Consider the following 23,860-nt stretch of genomic DNA (forward strand, 5'->3'; position numbering starts at 1 on the left):
GCAGATGTGCGGTACAGGTTAGAGTAACTAGGATTTGGTTCTTAGTCAGGCAACTTCTGGGTTCAGTCGGTTTTGTCCAGTTTTATGAAGGTAAATGGCTCCTTCCTGGTAACCTATCCCAGACTTGTAAGGACGCCTTTCTGAGCACAGTTGTTCAGTACCTCGTGAAAACAGACGCGCCTAGCAGAGGATGGTTTCGATCCATCGACCTCTGGGTTATGGGCCCAGCACGCTTCCGCTGCGCCACTCTGCTCCACATGTGCTGTCAGACTAGCGCTGCTTAAAAGTGGGCCTTGAATAACATCTTGCATGAACAAACAGGGAATTCTGAAAGTGGACAGCACCCGCTTGATTATTGTCTTTTATAAATCTTTGTCACCTCGGCGTTTAATGCTTCAGAGCTTCTTGGACTGCTTGTCAGATCTCGTGTGCGGCCCAACAGATTTTAAGCTAGGGTCACCCAACCATTTCCTCGTTAGCTGCTAACTCTTAAGAATCCCTGAGGTTATTGTGTGAGTCACTGGGTCGCATAGTCACGTATACGCTTAGAAGTGAAAGCACTGACACTTGGGGTTGCATATCTTTACTTCGGAAATAAACCCATGAAGTCTCTTCTCTGAACCTTATTTTACCTCATGTTAAGCATAATCGACGTTCTGATTCACAAACACACTCTGCTGATGCACTTCGATGCTCTTAACCCTTCCCGCTGATTGTCAATGGTGGTTCTTATCGGTAGAGATGTAATACCGTTTGTAATCACAAGCACCGCAATTAGACATGAAATCTGAATGTATCCAACACAGCGGACACAGTGACATTGTCCACAGTGAAAAACTATCCTGGATATGATGAGTTTGCTTCAGAGAGCCGAGCCCAGCTCTGAAGCTGCCTTTACATTTCATTATCATTCAAAACTATTTGTTTGCTCAAAATGAAAAACTTATACTCGTTATTTGAATGTTTTTTTCGTTAGAAAAATTTTGTGAGTTTCTCTTTGGTGCAGTCTTTACTTCTTTCAACTATGTGTTTACATGTATCTCATGGCATTGTTCTCTGTATACCTGCAGCATGCGGTGTTTTGTTTGCCATTTTGATTCAGTTCCATTTACAGAGGCCCTCTAATTCAGCTACGATTCACACCTATCCAATGTATTCACACCTGTTGCTTTCAGAAAACAATGGAACGGTCCAGCTGGCCCGGCCCCCACCCCAGACGGTCAACACTTGCGGCTCCCCCATCACCTCTACCACTCAGTAAAGCTCAGCAGTTGACACCTCTCTCCATACTTGAAAGGGATGTAAACAGACTCTCTAAGACACAGGACCCACGCAAAGCAGCTGGGCCAAACTGGGTGCCTCCATCCACCCTGAAGCGCTGTGCTGATCAGTTGTCTACAGTGTTCACTGACACCCTCAACAACTCACTGGAGACACGTCATGAGTCATGGGCCTTAATGTCTGGAGAGACCCACGAGCATACCACAAGCAACTAAAAATCTTCCTATGCAGAGAGAGTCACAGCCTGTGGTCCTCGCACTCTGGAAACACTTGGCTGACCTTGACGTGATTTGAACACGCAACCTTCTGATCTGGAGTCAGACGCGCTACCATTGCGCCACAAGGTCCCACAAAGCGCTGCCTCTCTCCGAAACATCTGAAATTCTCTGCAAAGCCAGTCCGTCTTCTTTCCACACAAGCAATTTTTCAACTTGTGAATGCAAAGAAGTTGTGTCAAAGACGCATGTCATTTCAAACCATGCATGTCAACACGCACACATAGAATCTCCACTTATACTTGAAAGGTTCTCCTCTTTGAGGGAAGAGTACAAATCCAGGTGTGAAGTGCGCTTGCAGTAGTCAATCAAAAGCCGAACAAAGTGTCTGTCATTCAGTGCTCGCGCTCTGATCAGCTTTGCCGGCCAGCTAGACGAATTCTTAACAATGGATATTTGTTACTGATGCTTGTCAGAGAAAGACAAAGTCTTTGGACAGTGTCTAACAACAAAAGACCTTACTCTGACACACACCTGAGAAGTGATTGCTCAGTAGGGAGTGCTTTTGTACGTGATGATCTCCAGTCTCCAACAGAACCTGCTCTGGAGAGGCTCCTTGCGCCGTCTGCACCAAAATGCTATATATGAGGTAGGAGACCAGTTCTGTCAGCCTTGAATGAAATCTTACCTGACTAAAAGACCTTACAGTTCACACACAACACAATCAATGGTCTCTTCAACGACTGTTAATGGTATTTACCAGAGAAGTGACTTCTGAGTAGGGAGTGGTCTGGTATGTGATGATCTCTAAAAGGACCTGCGCTGTTGGAGCAGGCGTCTCTCACCATGCTCCAAAAGGTGTAGGTGAGCTGAGGGAGCTGTGATGGCCGAGAGGTTAAGGCGTTGGATTTGAAATCCAATGGGGGGTCCCCGCGCAGGTTCAAACCCTGCTCACAGCGAAAGTCCATTTCGCCAGCGTTCCTTTTGACAAAGTAAAGGTTGCAATTAGGCGGAGGAGCTCATATTCAAAAGTTGCAACGGTGTCTTGGAGCGCTGAGTGACTGACAGTTTTCCAATCACCAGTTCAAACCACTGTACTTAAATACTAATCATTCCAGTACAAAATTTACATGTCTCCAAGTAGAGTCCCTCTTCTTCTCTCCAGGCTTTATAAACAATAATGGTCGGAGATGTCGATCAGTGGTATGTGCACAAAGTTTGAATCAGATATTAATACATCAAAATTGTTGCAGGGGGCTACTTGTTATCACTGCTATAGAAAGGCTAAAATGCCAAATCTTTACCTCTTAATCTTTTCCGGCTACGTTTGTTTTTCAGTTAGGCGACAGTACCTGGGTCCCTGGTCTCCCGGCAAACAGAGCTAGCCATTTGGGTACACCCAAAGCAACACCGTGGTCCAACCGTTTACCATCACTTTAGCAGCAGGTACACCATTGCCTCCATTGTTGTGTTTGTATTAGAAACAAGTCATCTCACGCTGTTAAGCTCACAAAGTGAATGGGCTTTGAAGCAGATGTGCGGTACAGGTTAGAGTAACTAGGATTTGGTTCTTAGTCAGGCAACTTCTGGGTTCAGTCGGTTTTGTCCAGTTTTATGAAGGTAAATGGCTCCTTCCTGGTAACCTATCCCAGACTTGTAAGGACGCCTTTCTGAGCACAGTTGTTCAGTACCTCGTGAAAACAGACGCGCCTAGCAGAGGATGGTTTCGATCCATCGACCTCTGGGTTATGGGCCCAGCACGCTTCCGCTGCGCCACTCTGCTCCACATGTGCTGTCAGACTAGCGCTGCTTAAAAGTGGGCCTTGAATAACATCTTGCATGAACAAACAGGGAATTCTGAAAGTGGACAGCACCCGCTTGATTATTGTCTTTTATAAATCTTTGTCACCTCGGCGTTTAATGCTTCAGAGCTTCTTGGACTGCTTGTCAGATCTCGTGTGCGGCCCAACAGATTTTAAGCTAGGGTCACCCAACCATTTCCTCGTTAGCTGCTAACTCTTAAGAATCCCTGAGGTTATTGTGTGAGTCACTGGGTCGCATAGTCACGTATACGCTTAGAAGTGAAAGCACTGACACTTGGGGTTGCATATCTTTACTTCGGAAATAAACCCATGAAGTCTCTTCTCTGAACCTTATTTTACCTCATGTTAAGCATAATCGACGTTCTGATTCACAAACACACTCTGCTGATGCACTTCGATGCTCTTAACCCTTCCCGCTGATTGTCAATGGTGGTTCTTATCGGTAGAGATGTAATACCGTTTGTAATCACAAGCACCGCAATTAGACATGAAATCTGAATGTATCCAACACAGCGGACACAGTGACATTGTCCACAGTGAAAAACTATCCTGGATATGATGAGTTTGCTTCAGAGAGCCGAGCCCAGCTCTGAAGCTGCCTTTACATTTCATTATCATTCAAAACTATTTGTTTGCTCAAAATGAAAAACTTATACTCGTTATTTGAATGTTTTTTTCGTTAGAAAAATTTTGTGAGTTTCTCTTTGGTGCAGTCTTTACTTCTTTCAACTATGTGTTTACATGTATCTCATGGCATTGTTCTCTGTATACCTGCAGCATGCGGTGTTTTGTTTGCCATTTTGATTCAGTTCCATTTACAGAGGCCCTCTAATTCAGCTACGATTCACACCTATCCAATGTATTCACACCTGTTGCTTTCAGAAAACAATGGAACAGTCCAGCTGGCCCGGCCCCCCACCCCAGACGGTCAACACTTGCGGCTCCCCCATCACCTCTACCACTCAGTAAAGCTCAGCAGTTGACACCTCTCTCCATACTTGAAAGGGATGTAAACAGACTCTCTAAGACACAGGACCCACGCAAAGCAGCTGGGCCAAACTGGGTGCCTCCATCCACCCTGAAGCGCTGTGCTGATCAGTTGTCTACAGTGTTCACTGACACCCTCAACAACTCACTGGAGACACGTCATGAGTCATGGGCCTTAATGTCTGGAGAGACCCACGAGCATACCACAAGCAACTAAAAATCTTCCTATGCAGAGAGAGTCACAGCCTGTGGTCCTCGCACTCTGGAAACACTTGGCTGACCTTGACGTGATTTGAACACGCAACCTTCTGATCTGGAGTCAGACGCGCTACCATTGCGCCACAAGGTCCCACAAAGCGCTGCCTCTCTCCGAAACATCTGAAATTCTCTGCAAAGCCAGTCCGTCTTCTTTCCACACAAGCAATTTTTCAACTTGTGAATGCAAAGAAGTTGTGTCAAAGACGCATGTCATTTCAAACCATGCATGTCAACACGCACACATAGAATCTCCACTTATACTTGAAAGGTTCTCCTCTTTGAGGGAAGAGTACAAATCCAGGTGTGAAGTGCGCTTGCAGTAGTCAATCAAAAGCCGAACAAAGTGTCTGTCATTCAGTGCTCGCGCTCTGATCAGCTTTGCCGGCCAGCTAGACGAATTCTTAACAATGGATATTTGTTACTGATGCTTGTCAGAGAAAGACAAAGTCTTTGGACAGTGTCTAACAACAAAAGACCTTACTCTGACACACACCTGAGAAGTGATTGCTCAGTAGGGAGTGCTTTTGTACGTGATGATCTCCAGTCTCCAACAGAACCTGCTCTGGAGAGGCTCCTTGCGCCGTCTGCACCAAAATGCTATATATGAGGTAGGAGACCAGTTCTGTCAGCCTTGAATGAAATCTTACCTGACTAAAAGACCTTACAGTTCACACACAACACAATCAATGGTCTCTTCAACGACTGTTAATGGTATTTACCAGAGAAGTGACTTCTGAGTAGGGAGTGGTCTGGTATGTGATGATCTCTAAAAGGACCTGCGCTGTTGGAGCAGGCGTCTCTCACCATGCTCCAAAAGGTGTAGGTGAGCTGAGGGAGCTGTGATGGCCGAGAGGTTAAGGCGTTGGATTCGAAATCCAATGGGGGGTCCCCGCGCAGGTTCAAACCCTGCTCACAGCGAAAGTCCATTTCGCCAGCGTTCCTTTTGACAAAGTAAAGGTTGCAATTAGGCGGAGGAGCTCATATTCAAAAGTTGCAACGGTGTCTTGGAGCGCTGAGTGACTGACAGTTTTCCAATCACCAGTTCAAACCACTGTACTTAAATACTAATCATTCCAGTACAAAATTTACATGTCTCCAAGTAGAGTCCCTCTTCTTCTCTCCAGGCTTTATAAACAATAATGGTCGGAGATGTCGATCAGTGGTATGTGCACAAAGTTTGAATCAGATATTAATACATCAAAATTGTTGCAGGGGGCTACTTGTTATCACTGCTATAGAAAGGCTAAAATGCCAAATCTTTACCTCTTAATCTTTTCCGGCTACGTTTGTTTTTCAGTTAGGCGACAGTACCTGGGTCCCTGGTCTCCCGGCAAACAGAGCTAGCCATTTGGGTACACCCAAAGCAACACCGTGGTCCAACCGTTTACCATCACTTTAGCAGCAGGTACACCATTGCCTCCATTGTTGTGTTTGTATTAGAAACAAGTCATCTCACGCTGTTAAGCTCACAAAGTGAATGGGCTTTGAAGCAGATGTGCGGTACAGGTTAGAGTAACTAGGATTTGGTTCTTAGTCAGGCAACTTCTGGGTTCAGTCGGTTTTGTCCAGTTTATGAAGGTAAATGGCTCCTTCCTGGTAACCTATCCCAGACTTGTAAGGACGCCTTTCTGAGCACAGTTGTTCAGTACCTCGTGAAAACAGACGCGCCTAGCAGAGGATGGTTTCGATCCATCGACCTCTGGGTTATGGGCCCAGCACGCTTCCGCTGCGCCACTCTGCTCCACATGTGCTGTCAGACTAGCGCTGCTTAAAAGTGGGCCTTGAATAACATCTTGCATGAACAAACAGGGAATTCTGAAAGTGGACAGCACCCGCTTGATTATTGTCTTTTATAAATCTTTGTCACCTCGGCGTTTAATGCTTCAGAGCTTCTTGGACTGCTTGTCAGATCTCGTGTGCGGCCCAACAGATTTTAAGCTAGGGTCACCCAACCATTTCCTCGTTAGCTGCTAACTCTTAAGAATCCCTGAGGTTATTGTGTGAGTCACTGGGTCGCATAGTCACGTATACGCTTAGAAGTGAAAGCACTGACACTTGGGGTTGCATATCTTTACTTCGGAAATAAACCCATGAAGTCTCTTCTCTGAACCTTATTTTACCTCATGTTAAGCATAATCGACGTTCTGATTCACAAACACACTCTGCTGATGCACTTCGATGCTCTTAACCCTTCCCGCTGATTGTCAATGGTGGTTCTTATCGGTAGAGATGTAATACCGTTTGTAATCACAAGCACCGCAATTAGACATGAAATCTGAATGTATCCAACACAGCGGACACAGTGACATTGTCCACAGTGAAAAACTATCCTGGATATGATGAGTTTGCTTCAGAGAGCCGAGCCCAGCTCTGAAGCTGCCTTTACATTTCATTATCATTCAAAACTATTTGTTTGCTCAAAATGAAAAACTTATACTCGTTATTTGAATGTTTTTTTCGTTAGAAAATTTTGTGAGTTTCTCTTTGGTGCAGTCTTTACTTCTTTCAACTATGTGTTTACATGTATCTCATGGCATTGTTCTCTGTATACCTGCAGCATGCGGTGTTTTGTTTGCCATTTTGATTCAGTTCCATTTACAGAGGCCCTCTAATTCAGCTACGATTCACACCTATCCAATGTATTCACACCTGTTGCTTTCAGAAAACAATGGAACGGTCCAGCTGGCCCGGCCCCCACCCCAGACGGTCAACACTTGCGGCTCCCCCATCACCTCTACCACTCAGTAAAGCTCAGCAGTTGACACCTCTCTCCATACTTGAAAGGGATGTAAACAGACTCTCTAAGACACAGGACCCACGCAAAGCAGCTGGGCCAAACTGGGTGCCTCCATCCACCCTGAAGCGCTGTGCTGATCAGTTGTCTACAGTGTTCACTGACACCCTCAACAACTCACTGGAGACACGTCATGAGTCATGGGCCTTAATGTCTGGAGAGACCCACGAGCATACCACAAGCAACTAAAAATCTTCCTATGCAGAGAGAGTCACAGCCTGTGGTCCTCGCACTCTGGAAACACTTGGCTGACCTTGACGTGATTTGAACACGCAACCTTCTGATCTGGAGTCAGACGCGCTACCATTGCGCCACAAGGTCCCACAAAGCGCTGCCTCTCTCCGAAACATCTGAAATTCTCTGCAAAGCCAGTCCGTCTTCTTTCCACACAAGCAATTTTTCAACTTGTGAATGCAAAGAAGTTGTGTCAAAGACGCATGTCATTTCAAACCATGCATGTCAACACGCACACATAGAATCTCCACTTATACTTGAAAGGTTCTCCTCTTTGAGGGAAGAGTACAAATCCAGGTGTGAAGTGCGCTTGCAGTAGTCAATCAAAAGCCGAACAAAGTGTCTGTCATTCAGTGCTCGCGCTCTGATCAGCTTTGCCGGCCAGCTAGACGAATTCTTAACAATGGATATTTGTTACTGATGCTTGTCAGAGAAAGACAAAGTCTTTGGACAGTGTCTAACAACAAAAGACCTTACTCTGACACACACCTGAGAAGTGATTGCTCAGTAGGGAGTGCTTTTGTACGTGATGATCTCCAGTCTCCAACAGAACCTGCTCTGGAGAGGCTCCTTGCGCCGTCTGCACCAAAATGCTATATATGAGGTAGGAGACCAGTTCTGTCAGCCTTGAATGAAATCTTACCTGACTAAAAGACCTTACAGTTCACACACAACACAATCAATGGTCTCTTCAACGACTGTTAATGGTATTTACCAGAGAAGTGACTTCTGAGTAGGGAGTGGTCTGGTATGTGATGATCTCTAAAAGGACCTGCGCTGTTGGAGCAGGCGTCTCTCACCATGCTCCAAAAGGTGTAGGTGAGCTGAGGGAGCTGTGATGGCCGAGAGGTTAAGGCGTTGGATTTGAAATCCAATGGGGGGTCCCCGCGCAGGTTCAAACCCTGCTCACAGCGAAAGTCCATTTCGCCAGCGTTCCTTTTGACAAAGTAAAGGTTGCAATTAGGCGGAGGAGCTCATATTCAAAAGTTGCAACGGTGTCTTGGAGCGCTGAGTGACTGACAGTTTTCCAATCACCAGTTCAAACCACTGTACTTAAATACTAATCATTCCAGTACAAAATTTACATGTCTCCAAGTAGAGTCCCTCTTCTTCTCTCCAGGCTTTATAAACAATAATGGTCGGAGATGTCGATCAGTGGTATGTGCACAAAGTTTGAATCAGATATTAATACATCAAAATTGTTGCAGGGGGCTACTTGTTATCACTGCTATAGAAAGGCTAAAATGCCAAATCTTTACCTCTTAATCTTTTCCGGCTACGTTTGTTTTTCAGTTAGGCGACAGTACCTGGGTCCCTGGTCTCCCGGCAAACAGAGCTAGCCATTTGGGTACACCCAAAGCAACACCGTGGTCCAACCGTTTACCATCACTTTAGCAGCAGGTACACCATTGCCTCCATTGTTGTGTTTGTATTAGAAACAAGTCATCTCACGCTGTTAAGCTCACAAAGTGAATGGGCTTTGAAGCAGATGTGCGGTACAGGTTAGAGTAACTAGGATTTGGTTCTTAGTCAGGCAACTTCTGGGTTCAGTCGGTTTTGTCCAGTTTTATGAAGGTAAATGGCTCCTTCCTGGTAACCTATCCCAGACTTGTAAGGACGCCTTTCTGAGCACAGTTGTTCAGTACCTCGTGAAAACAGACGCGCCTAGCAGAGGATGGTTTCGATCCATCGACCTCTGGGTTATGGGCCCAGCACGCTTCCGCTGCGCCACTCTGCTCCACATGTGCTGTCAGACTAGCGCTGCTTAAAAGTGGGCCTTGAATAACATCTTGCATGAACAAACAGGGAATTCTGAAAGTGGACAGCACCCGCTTGATTATTGTCTTTTATAAATCTTTGTCACCTCGGCGTTTAATGCTTCAGAGCTTCTTGGACTGCTTGTCAGATCTCGTGTGCGGCCCAACAGATTTTAAGCTAGGGTCACCCAACCATTTCCTCGTTAGCTGCTAACTCTTAAGAATCCCTGAGGTTATTGTGTGAGTCACTGGGTCGCATAGTCACGTATACGCTTAGAAGTGAAAGCACTGACACTTGGGTTGCATATCTTTACTTCGGAAATAAACCCATGAAGTCTCTTCTCTGAACCTTATTTTACCTCATGTTAAGCATAATCGACGTTCTGATTCACAAACACACTCTGCTGATGCACTTCGATGCTCTTAACCCTTCCCGCTGATTGTCAATGGTGGTTCTTATCGGTAGAGATGTAATACCGTTTGTAATCACAAGCACCGCAATTAGACATGAAATCTGAATGTATCCAACACAGCGGACACAGTGACATTGTCCACAGTGAAAAACTATCCTGGATATGATGAGTTTGCTTCAGAGAGCCGAGCCCAGCTCTGAAGCTGCCTTTACATTTCATTATCATTCAAAACTATTTGTTGCTCAAAATGAAAAACTTATACTCGTTATTTGAATGTTTTTTTCGTTAGAAAAATTTTGTGAGTTTCTCTTTGGTGCAGTCTTTACTTCTTTCAACTATGTGTTTACATGTATCTCATGGCATTGTTCTCTGTATACCTGCAGCATGCGGTGTTTTGTTTGCCATTTTGATTCAGTTCCATTTACAGAGGCCCTCTAATTCAGCTACGATTCACACCTATCCAATGTATTCACACCTGTTGCTTTCAGAAAACAATGGAACGGTCCAGCTGGCCCGGCCCCCCACCCCAGACGGTCAACACTTGCGGCTCCCCCATCACCTCTACCACTCAGTAAAGCTCAGCAGTTGACACCTCTCTCCATACTTGAAAGGGATGTAAACAGACTCTCTAAGACACAGGACCCACGCAAAGCAGCTGGGCCAAACTGGGTGCCTCCATCCACCCTGAAGCGCTGTGCTGATCAGTTGTCTACAGTGTTCACTGACACCCTCAACAACTCACTGGAGACACGTCATGAGTCATGGGCCTTAATGTCTGGAGAGACGCACGAGCATACCACAAGCAACTAAAAATCTTCCTATGCAGAGAGAGTCACAGCCTGTGGTCCTCGCACTCTGGAAACACTTGGCTGACCTTGACGTGATTTGAACACGCAACCTTCTGATCTGGAGTCAGACGCGCTACCATTGCGCCACAAGGTCCCACAAAGCGCTGCCTCTCTCCGAAACATCTGAAATTCTCTGCAAAGCCAGTCCGTCTTCTTTCCACACAAGCAATTTTTCAACTTGTGAATGCAAAGAAGTTGTGTCAAAGACGCATGTCATTTCAAACCATGCATGTCAACACGCACACATAGAATCTCCACTTATACTTGAAAGGTTCTCCTCTTTGAGGGAAGAGTACAAATCCAGGTGTGAAGTGCGCTTGCAGTAGTCAATCAAAAGCCGAACAAAGTGTCTGTCATTCAGTGCTCGCGCTCTGATCAGCTTTGCCGGCCAGCTAGACGAATTCTTAACAATGGATATTTGTTACTGATGCTTGTCAGAGAAAGACAAAGTCTTTGGACAGTGTCTAACAACAAAAGACCTTACTCTGACACACACCTGAGAAGTGATTGCTCAGTAGGGAGTGCTTTTGTACGTGATGATCTCCAGTCTCCAACAGAACCTGCTCTGGAGAGGCTCCTTGCGCCATCTGCACCAAAATGCTATATATGAGGTAGGAGACCAGTTCTGTCAGCCTTGAATGAAATCTTACCTGACTAAAAGACCTTACAGTTCACACACAACACAATCAATGGTCTCTTCAACGACTGTTAATGGTATTTACCAGAGAAGTGACTTCTGAGTAGGGAGTGGTCTGGTATGTGATGATCTCTAAAAGGACCTGCGCTGTTGGAGCAGGCGTCTCTCACCATGCTCCAAAAGGTGTAGGTGAGCTGAGGGAGCTGTGATGGCCGAGAGGTTAAGGCGTTGGATTTGAAATCCAATGGGGGGTCCCCGCGCAGGTTCAAACCCTGCTCACAGCGAAAGTCCATTTCGCCAGCGTTCCTTTTGACAAAGTAAAGGTTGCAATTAGGCGGAGGAGCTCATATTCAAAGTTGCAACGGTGTCTTGGAGCGCTGAGTGACTGACAGTTTTCCAATCACCAGTTCAAACCACTGTACTTAAATACTAATCATTCCAGTACAAAATTTACATGTCTCCAAGTAGAGTCCCTCTTCTTCTCTCCAGGCTTTATAAACAATAATGGTCGGAGATGTCGATCAGTGGTATGTGCACAAAGTTTGAATCAGATATTAATACATCAAAATTGTTGCAGGGGGCTACTTGTTATCACTGCTATAGAAAGGCTAAAATGCCAAATCTTTACCTCTTAATCTTTTCCGGCTACGTTTGTTTTTCAGTTAGGCGACAGTACCTGGGTCCCTGGTCTCCCGGCAAACAGAGCTAGCCATTTGGGTACACCCAAAGCAACACCGTGGTCCAACCGTTTACCATCACTTTAGCAGCAGGTACACCATTGCCTCCATTGTTGTGTTTGTATTAGAAACAAGTCATCTCACGCTGTTAAGCTCACAAAGTGAATGGGCTTTGAAGCAGATGTGCGGTACAGGTTAGAGTAACTAGGATTTGGTTCTTAGTCAGGCAACTTCTGGGTTCAGTCGGTTTTGTCCAGTTTTATGAAGGTAAATGGCTCCTTCCTGGTAACCTATCCCAGACTTGTAAGGACGCCTTTCTGAGCACAGTTGTTCAGTACCTCGTGAAAACAGACGCGCCTAGCAGAGGATGGTTTCGATCCATCGACCTCTGGGTTATGGGCCCAGCACGCTTCCGCTGCGCCACTCTGCTCCACATGTGCTGTCAGACTAGCGCTGCTTAAAAGTGGGCCTTGAATAACATCTTGCATGAACAAACAGGGAATTCTGAAAGTGGACAGCACCCGCTTGATTATTGTCTTTTATAAATCTTTGTCACCTCGGCGTTTAATGCTTCAGAGCTTCTTGGACTGCTTGTCAGATCTCGTGTGCGGCCCAACAGATTTTAAGCTAGGGTCACCCAACCATTTCCTCGTTAGCTGCTAACTCTTAAGAATCCCTGAGGTTATTGTGTGAGTCACTGGGTCGCATAGTCACGTATACGCTTAGAAGTGAAAGCACTGACACTTGGGGTTGCATATCTTTACTTCGGAAATAAACCCATGAAGTCTCTTCTCTGAACCTTATTTTACCTCATGTTAAGCATAATCGACGTTCTGATTCACAAACACACTCTGCTGATGCACTTCGATGCTCTTAACCCTTCCCGCTGATTGTCAATGGTGGTTCTTATCGGTAGAGATGTAATACCGTTTGTAATCACAAGCACCGCAATTAGACATGAAATCTGAATGTATCCAACACAGCGGACACAGTGACATTGTCCACAGTGAAAAACTATCCTGGATATGATGAGTTTGCTTCAGAGAGCCGAGCCCAGCTCTGAAGCTGCCTTTACATTTCATTATCATTCAAAACTATTTGTTTGCTCAAAATGAAAAACTTATACTCGTTATTTGAATGTTTTTTTCGTTAGAAAAATTTTGTGAGTTTCTCTTTGGTGCAGTCTTTACTTCTTTCAACTATGTGTTTACATGTATCTCATGGCATTGTTCTCTGTATACCTGCAGCATGCGGTGTTTTGTTTGCCATTTTGATTCAGTTCCATTTACAGAGGCCCTCTAATTCAGCTACGATTCACACCTATCCAATGTATTCACACCTGTTGCTTTCAGAAAACAATGGAACGGTCCAGCTGGCCCGGCCCCCCACCCCAGACGGTCAACACTTGCGGCTCCCCCATCACCTCTACCACTCAGTAAAGCTCAGCAGTTGACACCTCTCTCCATACTTGAAAGGGATGTAAACAGACTCTCTAAGACACAGGACCCACGCAAAGCAGCTGGGCCAAACTGGGTGCCTCCATCCACCCTGAAGCGCTGTGCTGATCAGTTGTCTACAGTGTTCACTGACACCCTCAACAACTCACTGGAGACACGTCATGAGTCATGGGCCTTAATGTCTGGAGAGACCCACGAGCATACCACAAGCAACTAAAAATCTTCCTATGCAGAGAGAGTCACAGCCTGTGGTCCTCGCACTCTGGAAACACTTGGCTGACCTTGACGTGATTTGAACACGCAACCTTCTGATCTGGAGTCAGACGCGCTACCATTGCGCCACAAGGTCCCACAAAGCGCTGCCTCTCTCCGAAACATCTGAAAATCTCTGCAAAGCCAGTCCGTCTTCTTTCCACACAAGCAATTTTTCAACTTGTGAATGCAAAGAAGTTGTGTCAAAGACGCATGTCATTTCAAACCATGCATGTCAACACGCACACATAGAATCTCCACTTATACTTGAAAGGTTCTCCTCTTTGAGGGAAGAGTACAAATCCAGGTGTGAAGTGCGCTTGCAGTAGTCAATCAAAAGCCGAACAAAGTGTCTGTCATTCAGTGCTCGCGCTCTGATCAGCTTTGCCGGCCAGCTAGACGAATTCTTAACAATGGATATTTGTTACTGATGCTTGTCAGAGAAAGACAAAGTCTTTGGACAGTGTCTAACAACAAAAGACCTTACTCTGACACACACCTGAGAAGTGATTGCTCAGTAGGGAGTGCTTTTGTACGTGATGATCTCCAGTCTCCAACAGAACCTGCTCTGGAGAGGCTCCTTGCGCCGTCTGCACCAAAATGCTATATATGAGGTAGGAGACCAGTTCTGTCAGCCTTGAATGAAATCTTACCTGACTAAAAGACCTTACAGTTCACACACAACACAATCAATGGTCTCTTCAACGACTGTTAATGGTATTTACCAGAGAAGTGACTTCTGAGTAGGGAGTGGTCTGGTATGTGATGATCTCTAAAAGGACCTGCGCTGTTGGAGCAGGCGTCTCTCACCATGCTCCAAAAGGTGTAGGTGAGCTGACCCAGATAGCAAGGAAACATTGAAACAATGTTGAGTCAATATCAGGCGACGTCATTGAAGCAACGTTGAAGTGTGACGTTGACCCAACATCACTCTTGCACCCATTTTTAACATTGAAACAACGTCAGGTTTTGATGTTGAATCAATGGTGAAACCTGACATTGATTCGACGTTATATTTTCTAACACTGTTGACATTGAAACAATGTCAGATTCTGATATTGAAACACTGTTGAGCTATGGTATTGATTTTCCACCTCTTTCGCACAGTTGCTTTTTATTGAAAAAAAACAACAAAAAAGGTCAATAGACATGTATCATTTGCAAAATACTTTATTAAAAGACAAAGTTTCCTATTTACATTTCTATGTTTCACGTCACTTTTTATTATTTACTCCGGGATGGGGATGGATGATGTGCGTCCTGCGCGCCACCCGTACGATCTGGAGCATATCTGAGCCATTTCTGGACTGCTTGAGCAAAGACCAACTCAGACATAGAGTTCGCCCCTACCTGCTGCGCCAGGCCATCTAGGACAAAAATAGACACACACACAAAAAAAACAAAGACAAAAAAAAGGGAATTAGAGCACATGAATAAGCTCTTGTTAATTGTCTTCAGCAGGGAGAAAGTATGTAAACTCCTAGGCTGATAAACATGAAAGTCACCAGGCGGAAATCAGCAAACTGCTGCATTTGATTCCCAAAGAGCTATAAGCTGAAAATGTGATATGTCTTAGCATGGTGTGCTGTGTATCCTTTAAATAAAAAAAGAAGAAAACATGGGGTCCTCGGGCTGTACAAAGTGTACAACCCGAGGACAAAACAAGCCGAAGACCAAAGACTCCATCTCCAGATTAACTGGACATGAAAGTCTTGTTATTAAGAAAGACAAAGTAATATAGCAAAAACCAGACATAGGAAATGTGAAACGCACCCAGCACATCAATTGATCCCTTTATTGTTCACTTTAGGCTCATAAAACTACAATAAATGTTAAAACTTACCAAATATGCATCTGCACAGCGCTGTCTCTTTAAATGCCCTTTTTTGCTTTGTCTGGTCCTTGGTTTTTTTTCCCCTGCCCAGTTGAGTACAGAGGCCAGCTCCTTTGTAATGGCATAAACCATTACACGGCGGACTCGCACCTCCAGTGTGGTCCAGCAGCACCAATCAACGCAAAGCGTCTCACCTATAGACACATTTTATGAGATGGAATTAGCGTGTCTCATGTCTTAAATGTGTATGCAAGTGCTTGTGTGTTTACTTCATGTAATTGATGATAGAAACATGTCATTTAGTTTTCCCTAAAGCCTGATTTTCAAGTCATACAAAGAATAAACCAAAGTATTGGCAGTACAATGTATTTCTATTCCCTTTTGTTGGATATTCATTTGTTAGTTCTTGTAACTGCTAAAAGTGTTTACTAGTTTTTGCCTGTCACATATATTTGTTATACCATGTAAACTGTGAAATTCCAAGATTTTCAAACTTGCCTTGTAATAGTGGCCTCACAGAGTCTCTGGAATCTACAGAAAAAAAAATCACAACAAGATGACATTCAGGAGTATAAATTGTTTTTTTTTTTTAGATAAGAGTACAATGACATTGTGATGCAGCTTTAAAGCTTTTTTAAAAGCATACCATCTATAGGGAAGACATCAGACTCTGCATGCTGGCGAGATCGCAAAGCTGTGTCGGTTTGTGCCGGAGTGGCGAAAGGTGCCGGAAGCTGGGTGGGGCATTATGATGGTTGCTATCAGTGGGCTGGGGGGCAGACTGCGGAGTGATGAGGGCTGTTTAGAAAAAGATAATTTTTTAAGTATTTAAGAATACAGACAACTTGTCAAAAAAGTTTCCTCGTGTCAGACACAGATATGTACACAGACACTAGACAGTATTTTATTACCTGGTATTTTCACTCGAGGGGCCTGGGGAAACCGTTTTTTTGTAGGCTGCTCATCCTCTGAGTCCGTATATGTGTACAGGGGATTTGGTCTAAAGAAAAGAAATTAAAAACGGTCTTAAGTAATTGTAAATATGCTTTTGGCATATTGTTTCCTAAAGTTAGTTTGATTTCTAACAACACACACAGGAAACAGACGTGCAAGAAGGTACAGTTTACAATGAATTTTTGAAGTGCACAAGTGTACACGGCTTTGCATTTTTAAAAAGTTTACAAACTTCCACTTTTTGGACTATATTATGTGGTGATATTGCAGTATGCAAGCACCACAGATATGTATAAAAGACAAGATCATAAATTCTTAACAATCAAAGATATGTTTGTGAATAAAAAGGTTTTACTTGTGCTTTCTTTTAAGACTGGTCCGGGTTTTCTTTTTCGGACTGAAGGTCAGACGTATCACAGCGTTCACGTGGATATCTCTGACGACTGCGTTCTGCTTCGTGAAATGTGCTTGGAAATACAAACACAATGTACGGCCAGACATACATTACGTGTGGACAAAAGGTGCAAACGCATAGAAAAACCAGCGGTTTCAAAAATACGCTGGTACGTGTGGACGTAGCCTTATTCATTATTCAAGGCACAAACGGAAAGTCATGTACGCGTGCAATGTAAAGTTAGGTCAGCGTGCAACGTACAGTCACGTGGGCATTCAAACTGAGTCTAAAGTTTTCGTGTGCGAATTGAAACGAGTGCTCTCCAGTCATCAAAAGTAACAAAGTCATTGAACACGTTTATACAGTTAACTTTACGTTTATCAATCATATATCACAGATTTAGAATTTTTTGTAGTACTAAGCAACTACAGAGCGAAAGTCTGGGTCAAGCGCCGAGGCCACAGCAAGAACAAAGGAAAACTCGAAGCGTTAAAGCTAGCTTTGTAAGGGAATATAACGAAGAAATTATGAAACGAAAATGTTTTCTTTGTCGATATACTTTGTTCGCAGTGCAATTTATTTGTTGCCGGATTGTAAGAAGTAGACACAATTTCCGGCTCGTAAATAACAGTAAAAAACTTGTTAACACTAGAATTACTGAGCCTTTTTTCCCTGGTGCAAGTCCCTACTACTAGATTTACTAGCCTGCGCAGATTTGCGTAAATTCCCCCCGACCTTAACACCTCTCGGCACCCCGCTGAGATTTTCACAGGTCTTCAGCTCCATTGTTCTCCTGCTTTTGTTGTGCAAACACACCCTCCCCCAACCCCTAACCATGAGAGATTCAGGTCTTTCCTTCCCTGCAAGGCTACTTTCCTTCCTTACCTGCAGCGTACTATACACCATGGTAGCTTCTATGTGCAATATTTCTCATATGCAATATTAGTTCTTGTCACTACATTGGATGCCTGGCCATAAACATATATACACAGAGTTGTACATATATTTATATAGCCACACCTTATATAATATGCATAAAGTCTAGTTATACACACAGACACATCTATATCAGATATATATATATATACATATATATATATATATATATATATATATATATATATATAGATAGATAGATAGATAGGTGTGTGTGTGTGTATACATACACCAATATTTTTGAATAGTCATGTCCATATATATGTTTCCAGAATGTTTGTATAGTGCACTTTCTATACCGTGCTCTGTCCACTTTTTTGCAATGACAATGCAGATTTTCCACTTGTGGGACAAATAAATGCAGATTTGCTGTGTGTGTGTGTGTGTGTGTGTGTGTGTTTGTGCAACATTAGCATTTGTTTACTCAGATCCAAGGCAGGCCAAACCTCTGTGTTACAACCTACATACAAAAGACACACATTCACAATATATGGGTACACAAGTCTGTTTTATTTCAAAGTGTTTCAAACTTTACAGCGTTTGCGGACCCAGTGTCCATCATCCCTGCATTTGGCACAGGTGAACGTCTGACATGTTGCACAGGTAAACCTGCTGCGATTCCTGTTGCAGCTCTCTTGCACCTGGCACTGCGTTGTCTTTACAGTCCCCGACACAGCAGCTGCAGCAGCCTGCCTCTGTGCTAATATTTCCTTGTGCTGCATGAATCGGCAACGAAGTGGCTGAGCTAGAAGACTCAGAAACAATCTTCTTTTGCCTGTCCACCCTGTACATGCCTTGTACAAAATGTAGGCATTCACTGCCGCCAGGTCCAGCATATTGTAGAAAACCGCTACTGGCCACCTGCGTGTTGCTGATCTTATGGAATACATCCGTGCCATTTGGTCCAACATGTCTACACCACACTGTAAAAGCAGAGAGAGAGAGTCATGAGTATATGTTTTTTTCTATAGGCCTGTATAGCACACATCAGAAAACATTGTAGCACTGGTGTAAAATTGTACACACATTCACATACCTTCATGTGGTTATAGTCTGTGATCGTGTTGGGTTTCCTCTTTCTGCCGTCACCGATCGTCACGTCTTGGTGCATGGAACTTAGAACACACACAGTCTTGTTTTTTTTAGGTGCATAAATTGTCAAGGAGACACTGCCTCTTCTAAGCACTGAAGTGGAGAATACCTCTCGCTTTGCAGTATCTTTTGCAAGTTGAGGAAGTTCACGCCGGAGTTTATTCACCGTGCCCCGTAACGTTGTTTTGCGCTGCAGCAGTCTGTGCGACAGTAACAGTGAAGTAAAGAAATTGTCCGTTGTGACATTTCTCCCATCATCCAAAAACGGCTCCATCAGTTTCATGACCACGTTCTCTGCCAGTCTCTCTCCCTTCTGATGACTGGGGTCCTTTCCCAAGTAAGGAGATGCACTGCAGACATATTTGGTGTCCAAATCCGTGGCCATCCAGAACTTGATCCCAAATTTGTCTGGCTTGGTTGCAATATACTGGGTGAATGGACAACGAACCTTGGTAGGGAACAGCTGTTCCCTACCAAGGTTCGTAGGGAAGCTGGCAACAACGGTCGTGCATTCAGTATAGTTGTGACTTCCGCAAGAAATGTGGTCAAAATCTCATGAGTAAGTTGAAGCATTTCTACCAGGCATTTCAGAAAGTTGTAACACAGAGGTTTGGCCTGCCTTGGATCTGAGCAACTCTGAGTGAGCAAATGCAAATGTGCCAGGCCTCAAGGATAATGGGTGGTTTGCACAACAAAAGCTGTAGGAGAAACAAGCTGACGACCTGTGAAAATCTCAGCAGGGGTGCTTAACACCTCGGGACTTGCACCAGAAAATAAAAAAGCCAGTAATTCTAGGGGGTGTTGGGTTTAGGGAAGTTACGCAAATTTGCGCAGGATAGTAAACCTAGTGTTAATGTACAACATTAACGAGTTTTTTTTACTGTTATTCAAATGCAAACATGGAAATAACGAGTAGGAAAAAAAAATCATTCATTCTTACCTTATACTAATCGTGGTGCGGGCCAGTGCAGTGCATGAACTGATGCCTCCTCCGGTCAATTCCACTGAGAGTAAATCAAATGTCCCGCTCTACTGTAGAAGACAATGAATACCTGGGGGATGTACCAATGTGAGAGGGGTGCTGCGGAATAGTCCAAGTGATCGCTGCTTTAATTTCGGTCAACTATACATAAATTGCACGTAGACACGATTTTTTAAAGCTGGTGATCTAGACCAAGTCATTGATAACAAATGAACAATAAATCTACTTTCTCTGGTACTTTATACCCGATCAGTTGCAGTGCAATTTAATGCTCAACTACAAATCGATGGTTTTTGATGGTGACCGGAGCCGAATGATCGTCAACTATAAATAGACGTTTTCTCGACGTTGTTGTTGTCACCTGGTCGACTATAAATAGATCAAATATCAATGACAAAAAAACAACGGTGAATCAACATCGTTACAACGTCTCTATAGTAAGACCGTCGGTTTACCACAGTATTTCAATGTTGTTACAACATTGGCATTTCAACCCCGACCATATACGACGGTTTGGATGAAAAATCAACATAGATTCAATGTCGTCTTGCTATCTGGGGAGGGAGCTGTGATGGCCGAGAGGTTAAGGCGTTGGATTTGAAATCCAATGGGGGGTCCCCGCGCAGGTTCAAACCCTGCTCACAGCGAAAGTCCATTTCGCCAGCGTTCCTTTTGACAAAGTAAAGGTTGCAATTAGGCGGAGGAGCTCATATTCAAAAGTTGCAACGGTGTCTTGGAGCGCTGAGTGACTGACAGTTTTCCAATCACCAGTTCAAACCACTGTACTTAAATACTAATCATTCCAGTACAAAATTTACATGTCTCCAAGTAGAGTCCCTCTTCTTCTCTCCAGGCTTTATAAACAATAATGGTCGGAGATGTCGATCAGTGGTATGTGCACAAAGTTTGAATCAGATATTAATACATCAAAATTGTTGCAGGGGGCTACTTGTTATCACTGCTATAGAAAGGCTAAAATGCCAAATCTTTACCTCTTAATCTTTTCCGGCTACGTTTGTTTTTCAGTTAGGCGACAGTACCTGGGTCCCTGGTCTCCCGGCAAACAGAGCTAGCCATTTGGGTACACCCAAAGCAACACCGTGGTCCAACCGTTTACCATCACTTTAGCAGCAGGTACACCATTGCCTCCATTGTTGTGTTTGTATTAGAAACAAGTCATCTCACGCTGTTAAGCTCACAAAGTGAATGGGCTTTGAAGCAGATGTGCGGTACAGGTTAGAGTAACTAGGATTTGGTTCTTAGTCAGGCAACTTCTGGGTTCAGTCGGTTTTGTCCAGTTTTATGAAGGTAAATGGCTCCTTCCTGGTAACCTATCCCAGACTTGTAAGGACGCCTTTCTGAGCACAGTTGTTCAGTACCTCGTGAAAACAGACGCGCCTAGCAGAGGATGGTTTCGATCCATCGACCTCTGGGTTATGGGCCCAGCACGCTTCCGCTGCGCCACTCTGCTCCACATGTGCTGTCAGACTAGCGCTGCTTAAAAGTGGGCCTTGAATAACATCTTGCATGAACAAACAGGGAATTCTGAAAGTGGACAGCACCCGCTTGATTATTGTCTTTTATAAATCTTTGTCACCTCGGCGTTTAATGCTTCAGAGCTTCTTGGACTGCTTGTCAGATCTCGTGTGCGGCCCAACAGATTTTAAGCTAGGGTCACCCAACCATTTCCTCGTTAGCTGCTAACTCTTAAGAATCCCTGAGGTTATTGTGTGAGTCACTGGGTCGCATAGTCACGTATACGCTTAGAAGTGAAAGCACTGACACTTGGGGTTGCATATCTTTACTTCGGAAATAAACCCATGAAGTCTCTTCTCTGAACCTTATTTTACCTCATGTTAAGCATAATCGACGTTCTGATTCACAAACACACTCTGCTGATGCACTTCGATGCTCTTAACCCTTCCCGCTGATTGTCAATGGTGGTTCTTATCGGTAGAGATGTAATACCGTTTGTAATCACAAGCACCGCAATTAGACATGAAATCTGAATGTATCCAACACAGCGGACACAGTGACATTGTCCACAGTGAAAAACTATCCTGGATATGATGAGTTTGCTTCAGAGAGCCGAGCCCAGCTCTGAAGCTGCCTTTACATTTCATTATCATTCAAAACTATTTGTTTGCTCAAAATGAAAAACTTATACTCGTTATTTGAATGTTTTTTTCGTTAGAAAAATTTTGTGAGTTTCTCTTTGGTGCAGTCTTTACTTCTTTCAACTATGTGTTTACATGTATCTCATGGCATTGTTCTCTGTATACCTGCAGCATGCGGTGTTTTGTTTGCCATTTTGATTCAGTTCCATTTACAGAGGCCCTCTAATTCAGCTACGATTCACACCTATCCAATGTATTCACACCTGTTGCTTTCAGAAAACAATGGAACGGTCCAGCTGGCCCGGCCCCCCACCCCAGACGGTCAACACTTGCGGCTCCCCCATCACCTCTACCACTCAGTAAAGCTCAGCAGTTGACACCTCTCTCCATACTTGAAAGGGATGTAAACAGACTCTCTAAGACACAGGACCCACGCAAAGCAGCTGGGCCAAACTGGGTGCCTCCATCCACCCTGAAGCGCTGTGCTGATCAGTTGTCTACAGTGTTCACTGACACCCTCAACAACTCACTGGAGACACGTCATGAGTCATGGGCCTTAATGTCTGGAGAGACGCACGAGCATACCACAAGGAACTAAAAATCTTCCTATGCAGAGAGAGTCACAGCCTGTGGTCCTCGCACTCTGGAAACACTTGGCTGACCTTGACGTGATTTGAACACGCAACCTTCTGATCTGGAGTCAGACGCGCTACCATTGCGCCACAAGGTCCCACAAAGCGCTGCCTCTCTCCGAAACATCTGAAATTCTCTGCAAAGCCAGTCCGTCTTCTTTCCACACAAGCAATTTTTCAACTTGTGAATGCAAAGAAGTTGTGTCAAAGACGCATGTCATTTCAAACCATGCATGTCAACACGCACACATAGAATCTCCACTTATACTTGAAAGGTTCTCCTCTTTGAGGGAAGAGTACAAATCCAGGTGTGAAGTGCGCTTGCAGTAGTCAATCAAAAGCCGAACAAAGTGTCTGTCATTCAGTGCTCGCGCTCTGATCAGCTTTGCCGGCCAGCTAGACGAATTCTTAACAATGGATATTTGTTACTGATGCTTGTCAGAGAAAGACAAAGTCTTTGGACAGTGTCTAACAACAAAAGACCTTACTCTGACACACACCTGAGAAGTGATTGCTCAGTAGGGAGTGCTTTTGTACGTGATGATCTCCAGTCTCCAACAGAACCTGCTCTGGAGAGGCTCCTTGCGCCGTCTGCACCAAAATGCTATATATGAGGTAGGAGACCAGTTCTGTCAGCCTTGAATGAAATCTTACCTGACTAAAAGACCTTACAGTTCACACACAACACAATCAATGGTCTCTTCAACGACTGTTAATGGTATTTACCAGAGAAGTGACTTCTGAGTAGGGAGTGGTCTGGTATGTGATGATCTCTAAAAGGACCTGCGCTGTTGGAGCAGGCGTCTCTCACCATGCTCCAAAAGGTGTAGGTGAGCTGAGGGAGCTGTGATGGCCGAGAGGTTAAGGCGTTGGATTTGAAATCCAATGGGGGGTCCCCGCGCAGGTTCAAACCCTGCTCACAGCGAAAGTCCATTTCGCCAGCGTTCCTTTTGACAAAGTAAAGGTTGCAATTAGGCGGAGGAGCTCATATTCAAAAGTTGCAACGGTGTCTTGGAGCGCTGAGTGACTGACAGTTTTCCAATCACCAGTTCAAACCACTGTACTTAAATACTAATCATTCCAGTACAAAATTTACATGTCTCCAAGTAGAGTCCCTCTTCTTCTCTCCAGGCTTTATAAACAATAATGGTCGGAGATGTCGATCAGTGGTATGTGCACAAAGTTTGAATCAGATATTAATACATCAAATTGTTGCAGGGGGCTACTTGTTATCACTGCTATAGAAAGGCTAAAATGCCAAATCTTTACCTCTTAATCTTTTCCGG

General features: G+C 44.3%; 12 non-coding genes across 12 annotated transcripts; 6 read left to right on the top strand and 6 right to left on the bottom strand.

The window, feature by feature from the left end:
• Window positions 1–1,556: 1,556 nt before the first annotated feature.
• trnaw-cca (transfer RNA tryptophan (anticodon CCA)) lies at window positions 1,557–1,628 on the bottom strand. The gene has a single exon. It is a non-coding gene; the product is annotated as a tRNA-Trp (tRNA).
• A 745-nt stretch (window positions 1,629–2,373) lies between these two features.
• trnas-uga (transfer RNA serine (anticodon UGA)) lies at window positions 2,374–2,455 on the top strand. Its single transcript has one exon. It is a non-coding gene; the product is annotated as a tRNA-Ser (tRNA).
• Window positions 2,456–4,583: 2,128 nt separating this feature from the next.
• trnaw-cca (transfer RNA tryptophan (anticodon CCA)) lies at window positions 4,584–4,655 on the bottom strand. The gene has a single exon. It is a non-coding gene; the product is annotated as a tRNA-Trp (tRNA).
• Window positions 4,656–5,400: 745 nt separating this feature from the next.
• Window positions 5,401–5,482, top strand: trnas-cga (transfer RNA serine (anticodon CGA)). The gene has a single exon. It is a non-coding gene; the product is annotated as a tRNA-Ser (tRNA).
• Window positions 5,483–7,607: 2,125 nt separating this feature from the next.
• On the bottom strand, window positions 7,608–7,679 carry trnaw-cca (transfer RNA tryptophan (anticodon CCA)). Its single transcript has one exon. It is a non-coding gene; the product is annotated as a tRNA-Trp (tRNA).
• A 745-nt stretch (window positions 7,680–8,424) lies between these two features.
• Window positions 8,425–8,506, top strand: trnas-uga (transfer RNA serine (anticodon UGA)). The gene has a single exon. It is a non-coding gene; the product is annotated as a tRNA-Ser (tRNA).
• A 2,126-nt stretch (window positions 8,507–10,632) lies between these two features.
• trnaw-cca (transfer RNA tryptophan (anticodon CCA)) lies at window positions 10,633–10,704 on the bottom strand. The gene has a single exon. It is a non-coding gene; the product is annotated as a tRNA-Trp (tRNA).
• A 745-nt stretch (window positions 10,705–11,449) lies between these two features.
• On the top strand, window positions 11,450–11,531 carry trnas-uga (transfer RNA serine (anticodon UGA)). Its single transcript has one exon. It is a non-coding gene; the product is annotated as a tRNA-Ser (tRNA).
• A 2,127-nt stretch (window positions 11,532–13,658) lies between these two features.
• Window positions 13,659–13,730, bottom strand: trnaw-cca (transfer RNA tryptophan (anticodon CCA)). The gene has a single exon. It is a non-coding gene; the product is annotated as a tRNA-Trp (tRNA).
• A 6,660-nt stretch (window positions 13,731–20,390) lies between these two features.
• Window positions 20,391–20,472, top strand: trnas-uga (transfer RNA serine (anticodon UGA)). Its single transcript has one exon. It is a non-coding gene; the product is annotated as a tRNA-Ser (tRNA).
• Window positions 20,473–22,600: 2,128 nt separating this feature from the next.
• trnaw-cca (transfer RNA tryptophan (anticodon CCA)) lies at window positions 22,601–22,672 on the bottom strand. The gene has a single exon. It is a non-coding gene; the product is annotated as a tRNA-Trp (tRNA).
• A 745-nt stretch (window positions 22,673–23,417) lies between these two features.
• On the top strand, window positions 23,418–23,499 carry trnas-uga (transfer RNA serine (anticodon UGA)). The gene has a single exon. It is a non-coding gene; the product is annotated as a tRNA-Ser (tRNA).
• The last annotated feature ends 361 nt before the right edge of the window (window positions 23,500–23,860 follow it).

Source organism: Oreochromis niloticus, linkage group LG10 (genome assembly GCF_001858045.2).
Source record: "Oreochromis niloticus isolate F11D_XX linkage group LG10, O_niloticus_UMD_NMBU, whole genome shotgun sequence".
In the NCBI taxonomy this organism is placed as follows: domain Eukaryota; kingdom Metazoa; phylum Chordata; class Actinopteri; order Cichliformes; family Cichlidae; genus Oreochromis; species Oreochromis niloticus.